The following is a 10,812-nucleotide window of genomic DNA, read 5'->3' as shown; positions in this document are numbered from 1 at the left end:
TGCATCAGGAAGGCTAACAGCATCGTCAAGAATGCCTATCACCCTGACCATTCCCTTTTCTCTCCTCTACCTTCTGGGAGAAGATACAGGAGCTTGAAAGCCCAGATTACCAGACTTAAGAACACCTTCTTCCCCACTGCTATCAAACTTGTGAAGCAGTCACCACCTTCACATCCCCTTCCTGGTGGTGCTGCTACATTCTCAAACCCTTAATTCTACCTCTTCCAGTATTACCACTTTAGCATTTCTTCCTGCACTTCCTCAGTTTGCATGATACTTTGCACCATTCCGTTGTTTTTGTGCTCGTCGCTGTATTTATTGTCGTATTTATTATTACCATGTATACTGTTTAGTCTGTGAGCTTCATATGAACAAGGAATTTCACTGCACCCTGGTGTATATGACAATAAACTAATCTGAATCTGAGAATGGGATTGATGGGCTATCTCTGAGAGTGGGCATAGGCTCAATGGGTAAAATGGCCTCCTTTTATGTGGTATAGAAATAGGAAATATAAAATATGAAATAAAATACACGTTCTTCCCAGTTAGAATGGAAATCGTCAACAGACACTGCTTGAGATTTCTCGAATAATGTAAAGATGGGGAGGAAGAACTCTAAATTTTACAGACTGAAAGAAATAAATAAATCTTGTTGTCTAGCTCTGTTCGGCCTTATCCACGGGAAACAGATTAAACCGACAACATTGTGAATATCATGTGCTTCCATTTATGGTTTTATTGTATGGGTTGGGTTGGTGTCCAGGACATCAAATGTTGAGAGGTATGTAAATCTCCTTTATAGCTTGGACCCTCTGTGAATTAATTGTTTGTATTCCTGAAGCTTCACGAATGCAAGCTGTGCTTTCCACCATCAGTAATAAATAACGTTCATTATTCCGCAAAGCTGCAAGTTGATGCTCTTGAACAAAAATTCAGTGCCCCGCAATATCATCTGCACTGCCTCAAGGTCTGTTGGTCCTGTGAATTGCAAGATTGGGTTTCTGGTCAATCAACACTGATCGTAGTACAATGTAAAGTGTCGGTGTCTGCTGGCATCTGTGGGATATTAGTGTTACTGACTATGAGGTGATAAACTGTAATAGAAGTCAGGATTGAGTGATTATTTAAATATCTAATGACTCAAGAAGCTAATAGCAGTTTAGCAATGATTCACTGACAATGGCTTTATTTGAATGCAAATTTGAGTTCTCTAAATGCAAATGCATGGAGTAAAACAAGATGTTAGGTGGCAATGTCTGACTCATAACAGTGCTGGTTAAAGTAGGAAGCAATCCATTTGGAACTCATTGATTTGCTCCTGAATAGCATTTGGCTAAAATGCCAGTGGTCTGAGAAGCAAGGGAATTGTCAAGGACATGTGTCTTTGAAGGCCCCATCTCTTGGGCATGTATTATCTCACAATATTCCACCAGGGAAGGGATAAGTAGTGGCCAGAATCCAGGGCAGTCTATGTCCTGATCGATATCTTTCTCATCCCCAAAGATACAAAATCTTGAGAAAACATACCACCAGGCTCAAGGACTGCTTCTATCCCACTGTTATCAGACTCTTGAATGGAACTCTTGTACACTAAAGATGAACTCTCGATCTCTCAATCTACCTCACAGTGGCCCTTGCACATTCTCTGTAACTGTAACACTGAATTCTGCATTCTGTTATTTTTACTACCTTGGTGTACTTATGCATGGAATAATCTGTCTGGATGGCAAAAGCTTTTCTCTGTATCTCGGTACATGTGCCAATAATAAACCAATCCAATTCAATCCAATCCATCTCCACTGCCTGAAGTCTAAGAGATGTAAACTTGAAGTCCATGGGAAACACTTGATCAAATAACTCGTTACTGGGCTCACTTTTGCCAGAGCCATTTGTTATTTTAGGAACGGAAAGACTACCCCGGCTCTGCTTCTCCACTCCACAGCCCTGTCCCCCGCCTTCTCCGCACTCCTCCCACAACCAACAAAATGTCTCTGCCCTTCTTGAGCAACCATGAGCCAACCCAGCCTGCTTCCTCCGGCCTGATCCCAGACCCCTACCTTCTCTGCCCTTCCTCCTCATGTCTTCCGTGTGCTGATCCTACGCTTGACGGACTGATCCTTGCACCCTTACAACAGCAGGATAGAAATTGTGAAGTCTTTACTGAGGTCAAGGGCATCTAAGGTGGAGGAGAAGGTGGTTCAGCTGTAGAAATGGTGGAGCATAATTGGTGGTGTCGTGGATAGTGTAGAAGGTTGCTGTAGGTTACAACAGGATATTAATAGGATGCAGAGCTGGACTGAGAAGTGGCAGGTGGAGTTCAACCTAGAAAAGTGTGAGGTGAAACAATTCGGGAGATCGAATTTGAAAGCAGAGTACAAGGTTAATGGCAGGACTCTTAGCAGTGTGGAGGAAAAGATGGATCTTGGGGTCCACGTTCATAGATCCCTCAAGGTTGCCATGTAGGTCGATAGGGGTGTTAAGAAGGTGTATGGCTTGTTGGCCTTCATTAGTCGGGGTATTGAGTTCAAGAGCCGCGAGGTAATGTTGCAGTGCTATAGAACTCTGGTTAGACCACACTTGGAGTATTGTGTTCAGTTCTGGTCGCCTCATTATAGGAAGGATGTGGAAGTGTTGGAAAGGGTGCAGAGGAGATTTACTAGGATGCTGCCTGGATTGGAGAGCATGTCTTATGAGGATAGGTTGAGTGATCTAGGGCTTTTCTCTTTGGAGAGAAGGAGGATGAGAGGTGACTTGATAGAGGTGTACAAGATGATAAGAGCATGGATCGAGTGGACAGTCAGAGACTTGTTCCCAGGGTGAAAATGGCTAACACAAGGGGTCATAATTTTAAGGTGACTGGAGGAAGATATAAGAGGGATGTCAGGGGTAAGTTTTTTACACAGAGGGTGGTGGGTGCATGGAACGCACTGCCAGCAGAGGTTGTGGGGGCAGATACATTACGGACATTTAAGAGAATCTTAGATAGACACATGAATGATTGAGAAATGGGGGGCTATGTGGGAGGGAAGGGTTAGATAGATCTTAGAGCAGGATAAAATGTCGGCACAACATTGTGGGCCAAAGGGCCTGTACTGTGCTGTAATGTTCTATGTTCTATGTAGGAGTAGGCCATTTGCCCCTTACACCTGTTCTGCAATTCAATAAACCAATCGCTGATCTTTTCCCTCACTAACCAGCTATCCTTCAATCCCCTTAATTCCCCCTCCGGAGGAGACGACAACATGTTTTTTGGTGACCTTGGCCCATGTCTTAACTGGTTCCCATCCAGTTGTTCAGGACCCCTCCTGACCAGAACTTGGGGTGAATGTGAGCGCCGTGTCCCTCTCTCTTGAAGCCTCTGTCTCCATCATAGCACCTGTAATAAGAACAGGAAGTTAATTCAGCCTCTAGAGCCTGCTCCACCATTCAACAGGGGAGAGGAGTCTAGGAAGGTAAAGAGTGAAAAAGAAAAGCAAAGGAATAGTAAAGGAGAAACAGAAGTGGTAAACTGACAAATTGGTAAATTGGTTTATTATTGTCACATGTATGGAGGTACAGTGAAAAACTTTGTTTTGCATGTCATCCATACAGATCATTTCATTACAACAGAACATTGAGGTAGTGCAAGGAAAAACAACAACAGAATGCAGAATAAAGTGTTACAGTTACAGAGAAAGTGCAGTGCAGGAAGACAATAAGGTGAACAGTCATAATGAGGTAGATCGTGAGGTCAAGAGTCCACCTTATCGTTCAAGAGGTCCATTCAATTGCCTTATAACAGCAGGATTCAAGCTGTCCTTGAGCCTGGTAGTACGAGCTTTCAGGCTTTTGTATCTTCTGCCCAATGGGAGAGGGGAGAAGAGAGAATGTCTGGGTTGGGTGAGGTCTTTGATTATGTTGGCTGCTTTACCGAGGCAGCGAGAAATGTAGATGGAATCCATGGAGGGGAGGCTGGTTTCTGTGATGTGCTGAGCTGTGATGTGAGCTGTGAGGTGATGTGATGGTTTGTTAACTGCAAGAGAACAGATGGAAGAAAGCCAGGTTACTAAGGCTTGAATTTTGGGATTAAATTTGTCAGGTAATAATTGGAGAGGGGTGTGGAGGATGAGTGAATCAATCATGGGCAGAACTCTGGGAATGAGGTGCCACAAGTCAAGGGCCGGAGTAACATTGGAGGTAATAGCTGGTAACAGCTTCCATGTCTCACCTTATGCTTGACCGGTGACGGTCACTTTCCCCTGTGACTGCTCATGGTTAATTCATGAACAAGTTGCAGTTTTTCTGCAAGTAATAAACAGAAGTCAGTTTTTTGCTGTAATGGGTTATTTTCCTGTAAACAAAGCTGTGCTGCACTCAATTTTCAATCACTTCTTTTAATGCCATTTTTTAACCTCATAGGTGGAAGAAGGTCCCAAACTCCTATCATCTGAAGGACAGGGTATGTACCCTAGTGTTCTGGCTGATGTTGGATGCTCACTGAAACAGATTAGCTGGCTGTTGTATTCAGGCCTATTTTTGGGAGTTTGCTCTATACTGTACTAGCCACTGTGTTTTCTTCATTGCAAACTGACTGAAGTCAAAGTACACTGTAAGGGCTTTGGATTTTGTGAAGTAGTCAAAATGCCTTATAAGTACAAGTTCTCTCTACTACGAGATGTAATAGTAAAAGTGTATCACACCTGAATGGTTTTCATGTTACCCCTGGGTTTCCTCCAATGTCAGTTGGTCAGTAGCTTGAAGGTAGATCATTATCAGGAATGCAGGAAACATGGTCATCCGATCGTTTATTGGTCCTTTTTGTAAAGAGGTAACAAAATTACCGGCCCCTTTTTCGTGTTTAACTGGGAAAGGTTAATAAAGGCATATTTAAGAGAACCCTCAGGATAGTGAGAGTAGGTGGTGCCTCAAGAAGGTGACATCCATCACTAAGGACCCTCACCACATGCCCTCTTCTCATTACTACCATCAGGGAGAAGTTACAGGAGCCTGTAGACCCACACTTAACCGTTCAAAAACAGCTTCTTCCCCTCCACCATCAGATTTCTGAATGGTCCATGAACCCATGAACACTACCTCGTTATTCCTTTTTATTTCACTATTTATTTATTTTGTACTTTACTGTAATTTTATGTCTTTGCACTGTACTGCTGCCGCAAAACAACAAGTTTCACATCTTATAAGTCAGTGATAACAAACCTGAATCTGATTCTGCACGTGGCTCAAGCAACACCAAGGACACCACGCCTCAAAAGAATCAGCAACAAATTTTGACTTAGTCACAGGCTGATTCCTCCTAAATTTTGCTGCGATTCTACACATCATTGTTTCAGTGGTCTGGATGCAGTGATGTGCTACTGAAGGACATTTTCCTGACTTCTATACAAGCCAGGCTCCCAGAGGTGAGTGGAATATGTCCAATAGGGTTGAAAAAAAATCAGCCATAACATAATGACGGAGCAGACTCGATGGGCCAAGTGGCCTAATTCTGCTCCTATATCTTATGATCTTATGGTCTTATGGTCTCCCATACAAGCACATCCTTCCTTAAATATGGAGACCAGAACTGTACATGGTAATCCAGCTGCTGTTTCGCCAGTTAGATCGTCACTTCCCAGCTTTTATACTCCATATCCCTGACAACAAAAGCCAACATTTCATTAGTATTCCAACTTACTTGCTGTACCTGCGTGCTAGCTCCCTGTCTGAGGAAAGACGACTGTGTCTCCGTGCGTGCGTTTCCTCCGGGTGCTCCGGTTTCCTCCCACATTCCAAAGACGTACGGGTTAGGAAGCTGTGGGCATGCTAGGTTGGTGTCGGAAGCGTGACGACACTTGCGGGCTTCCCCCAGAGCACTCTACACAAAAAGGTGCATTTCACTGTGTGTTTCGATGTACATGTGACTAATAGAGATACCTTATCTTATCAGGTCTCTTGGGAAGGTGGTCCCATTTTCTGTGTTCTGAGACCAGATTCCCTGTTTACCCTCCTGCAGTAGAATACAGAGAAGGCGATGAATGCCAGTGTTAAAAACTCTTGCTCTGTTGAATTTTATTGTTGATATGTTGTATTTCTAGAAAAAGCACACAAGGAGTTAACATCCAAAGCCAGCCAAACTTTGGTCTATAGAAAAGTTCATTCTGCTGAAGCACTTGATGAGATAATGATTATTATTTAGTACCCTTTTTTTCTAGCTTGTCAGCAAGTTGCTACTTCCTCAATTCACCCCTGTTATCCACCCTCCCCCAAGCCCATTCCGGTGTGATCATGTGCAGCTGATCACTTGCTATTTGCACATAATTTAATTTGAAAAACTGAACCACGAATGTCAAAGTCCAAGGAAAGCTTTGACCTTTTGCAAAAGGCTTGTCAATCTATCAAGGCGGTGCACTTGGGGAGATGAGAACAAACCAACCTGGGTTTGAAGGCAGGGAGAAGGTGGAAAGAAGAAAGAAGGACTTGTATTTATGCTGTAATCCAGAGGCCTGGAGATCTGAGTGCAAATCCCAACATGGCCACAGTGAACTTTGAATTCAGTTAATAGAATTAATAGAACAGGAAGGATCCCATTAAACTGCAAAGAGTGCAGAAAAGATTTACAAGAATGTTGCCAGCATTCGAGGGACTGAGTTATAGAGAGAAGGTGAGCAGGCTGGGACTTCATTCATTGGAGAATGAGGAGTGATCTTATAGAGGGGTATAAAATCATGAGGGGTATAGATAGGGTGAATGCACACAGTCTTTTTCCCGGGGAAAGGGAATCAAGAACTAGAGGGCATAGGTTTAAGGTGAGAAGGGAGAGATTTAACAGGAACCTGAGGGGCAACTTTTTCACCCAAAGAGTGGTCAGTATATGGAATGAGCTGCCAGAGAAAGTTGTTGAGGCAGGTACATTAACATTTAAAAGGTACTTGGACAGGTACATGGATAGGAAAGGCTTAGAGGGATGTGGGCTAAATGCAGGCAAATGGGACTAGTTTAGCTGGGAATCTTGGTTGGTATGGACCAGTTGGGCCGAAGGGCCTGTTTCCGTGCTGTCTGACTCTATGACTGTTATTTAAACTCAGTTAATAGAATTTAACTTCACTTATTAATCAGGAATTAGAACAATCATTAGTAACGATAACCACTAAATTACTAGTTTGTTGTTAAATACTCGTTTGGTTCACTCATGTCCTTCAAAGGAGAAAACCCGCTGATCTTGCCTGGTCTGGCCTTGATGTGACTCCAGTTCCATCCCGTGTGCCCCCTGCAATGGTCAAACAAGTCACTCAGTTAAAGGGCAATTAGGGATGGGCAATAAACGCTGGCCTTGCCATTAATGCCCAGATCATATAAATTGGATAAATAAAACAAAAAAAAAATCACAGGATGTGTTAAAGCACATGACAGTGTAGTCACTGCTATAACATAGGAAACACAGCAGTCAATTTAAGCACAGCAAGCTCCCACGATCAACAGTGGCACAGAATTGAAATGGATTAGTTGGAACTAGTTGGGGAATTGCTTCCCATCTCATTTGAAACAGTTGCGTAGAATATTTCTATAACCACCTCAAGTCAGTTTGAGTTTATTGTCATTTGCACAAGTACAGTGAGGTACAGGTGCAATGAAAAACTTGCTTGCAGCGGCATCACAAGCACATGGGTGCAGACAACACACAGAACATAAGTTATACAGAACAATGAAGAGAGGGAGAAAAAAAACTGCAAGAAACAAGACCTTGGTGCAAAAAAAACACAATCAGAGACAAGTCCATGGCAGTGCGAGGGGTGGTCTGTAGTGTTCCGTTGCTGAGGTAGGGTTAGGGTTGTGCAGGTCGGTTCAAGAACCTGATGGTTGTAGGAAAGTAGCTGTTCCTGAACCTGGTGGTGTGGGACTTCAGGCTTCTGTACCTCCTGTAGCAGCGAGAAGAGGGAATGACCCCGATGATAGGGATCCTTGATGATAGATGCCCCCTTCTTGAGGCAGTGCCTCAGATACTTTCAATGGTGGGGAGGGCTGTGCCTGTGATAGTCCAGGCTGTGTCCACTACTCTCTGGAGACTCTTGTAATCCTGTGTACTGGAACTGCTGTACCAGACCACGATGCAACCAGTCAGGATACTTTCAACAGTGCACCTGTAGAAGTTTATTGGAGTGTTTGGTGACATGCTGAACTACCTTAAGCTGGCAGGAGAGCACGTGGGAGAGCGGAGGGGCCCTTGGTGTAACACCTCATTCAAAGCGCGGATGTCGGGTGGTACAGTACTCCCTCAGCCTCACACTCTACTGCTGTTGGGAGGATAGGTGAGATGGATGTGGGGAGGGAAGGGAGCCGTGCAGGTCAAGGGGCAGCCAGAAGAGTTCGCCGGTGAGTGGCCTTGGGTGAGAGGGGAGCATTGGGGAGGGAGATGGCAGTTCTCGTGAGTGAGGAGAAGATAAGTAACGCTCTGGGCATGGGGTTGGCTGTGAGGCAGGGAGGCAGGGAGGCAGTGAGAGCTCAGCTCCAGAAGGTGAAACCTGTATGGCACTCTTGGGCTATGGTGATGAGAAGACTCATTGCTCCTCAGCTGGGGACAGGTAGGAGGAACAAGTGTGCGCCAGTGAGAGAAACGGGAATGGAGAGGAGATGGGGGTTTGTGTTCCATTGATGGGGACATGGAAGTGCAGTTGTGGTACCCACTCACCCATAGAACATAGAACAGTACAGCACAGGAACAGGCCCTTCCGCGCACCATGTTCTGCCAAACTAATTAAGCTAATGACACCTAATTCCTAATGATAAGATAAAATATCTTTACTAGTCACATGTACATCGAAACACACAGTGAAATGCATCTTTTGCGTAGAGTGTCCTGGGGGCAGCCCTCAAGTGTCACCACACTTCCGGCACCAACGTAGCATGCCCACAGCTCCTAACCCGTATGTCTTTGGAATGTGGGAGGAAACCGGAGCACCCGGAGGAAACCCACACGGTCACAGGGAGAACGTACAGACAGCAGCCGGAACTGAACCTGGGTCGCTGGTGCTGTAGCAGCGTTACACTAACCGCTACACTAACGTGCCTGCCCCCATGTGGTCCATATCCCCCCTCCCATTCTCTACATATTCGTGAGTACAGGGAGTCCCCATTCTCAGTAGGTGCACAGTCTGCCAGCGGCTCCATCCTGGAACCAGGGTGGTCCATGGCCCTTGGTAAACAGGAAAGGGCACTCTTGGAGAGATACAATTCCAACCTTGTAATCAAGATGGTTGAAGCAAGGTGTGTGGGACAGTGAGCTGGATTAAAGCACTGTCTACCAATGGTATATAGAGTCCTTGTGGGTGAGAAATTGGGACTGCACATCAACTCTTGCATTGCTATTGGTTACTGGACACTGCAAGCAGTGAACGAGACCTCTACTCTCCTTTGCCTATCCCACTTCCAGAGGGCAGTCACCAATTCGATCCAGTTGCCCACTCTACCTGCAAGTGGAAACCAACTCTCAGGCACCACCAGTTAGATAACGTAGTTCTTACTTAATGATTACCATGCGGAAGGAGGCCATTCAGGCCATAAACTCCATGTTGGCTCTCAGCAGATCAATCCCATTAGTCCCAATCTCCCGCCACCCAGCCCTGCTACCTTATTCTCTCCTACATGTCTGTCAATTCCCCTTTGATTCTTTTACCTTTTACTAGGGGTAATTTACAGCAGCCAATTAACCAACCAGCTGGTGTTTGGGACGTGGGAGGAAACCGGAACACCTGGGGGAAACCCATGCGGTCACAGGGAGAACGTGCAGATTCCACACAGACAGTACCCGAGGTCGGGATCGAATCCAGGTCTCTGGAGCTGTGAGCCAGCAATGTTAGTTGCTGCCTGCTGTTCTCCTGGTTAACATGACGTGGCAATTACACCCCGTGGACCCACTGAACACTGCCCCATCCGTCAGGAGACTGCCTACCTCAAACGTCAGTAGCAAAAGCGGCGGGGCTGGGGGAAGATGATGTCGTGACTGGTTTTTTAATCGAGTTATTTTGGAGCTTCCCTTCTTTAGGCCTTTACATTGCTGCACTGGGTTCAGAGTTTCACGCTGCCAGTGTTCAATTAGCACAGACAAATGTAAAACTGTCGATATGAAAATGGTTGCTTGTTTGACTCATTTCTCTCTTAAAAATATCTAGAAGCCATCTCATTATGAGACAGGGCTGCCTGACCCATTCTGTGGTGCTCATTAAAGGGGGATTCTTGGCTGGCAAAACGAGAAGTGGGAGAGGTGCATTTATATGTCGCCTGAACACAGCTCTCACCTTTAGCTGCCTTCTAATAGCTCTCAGCACAACGAAGGTGCTCATTTGTGGGTTGCTTCAATTGTCATGGATACAGGTCCTCCCCGGGTTACGAACACCCGACTTATGGGTGTTTAACACATGACGAGCGTTTGGGAGACCAGCGGGATGGATGGGGGTGGATTTGCTGCGGGGCTGCAGACAGCTTCTGCCAGATGGGAGAAGGGCATTCCTTCTCTCCCTCTCTCTCCCACAACTGAGTCTCAACGATCGGGGGCTGGGTGGAGCCGAGCAGGGCCGGTAGCGCTGAGCAGACTCGTTCACTCGCTCACTGAGTCGGTGAGGCCGGCTGGCGGTCGCTCTTCCCGTGCGTGCTCACTCTCATGTCACAGCCGTTTCTTTGATCCTCTCCCACTGTTGTTGCTTGTTTCTGACTTAGGAACAGCTCTCAGGGACGGAACCCTGTTGCAGTCTGGGGACTGCCTCAAGCGCTATCTTCCCCCAACCTCACAGTTAGGCGAGATGTGGGAATCCACACTGGCTGATCTAGATCTCTCTCA

The 10,812-nt window shown here is 45.7% G+C and overlaps 1 long non-coding RNA gene across 2 annotated transcripts; it reads right to left on the bottom strand.

The window, feature by feature from the left end:
• Positions 1 to 833: 833 nt before the first annotated feature.
• LOC127568777 (uncharacterized) lies at positions 834 to 5,753 on the bottom strand. Of its 2 annotated transcripts, XR_007956066.1 has the most exons (4): positions 5,677 to 5,753; positions 4,210 to 4,283; positions 3,260 to 3,378; positions 834 to 980 (listed from the first exon to the last, which is right to left on the bottom strand). It is a non-coding gene; the product is annotated as an uncharacterized LOC127568777 (long non-coding RNA). The 2 variants fall into 2 exon arrangements; XR_007956067.1 differs by lacking the exon at positions 834 to 980 and having other exon boundaries at positions 3,160 to 3,378.
• Between the last annotated feature and the right edge of the window lie 5,059 nt (positions 5,754 to 10,812).

Source organism: Pristis pectinata, chromosome 3 (genome assembly GCF_009764475.1).
Source record: "Pristis pectinata isolate sPriPec2 chromosome 3, sPriPec2.1.pri, whole genome shotgun sequence".
Taxonomy (NCBI): domain Eukaryota; kingdom Metazoa; phylum Chordata; class Chondrichthyes; order Rhinopristiformes; family Pristidae; genus Pristis; species Pristis pectinata.
Note: the sequence above shows the minus strand (reverse complement) of the source record. Positions and strands in the feature narration are given on the sequence as shown.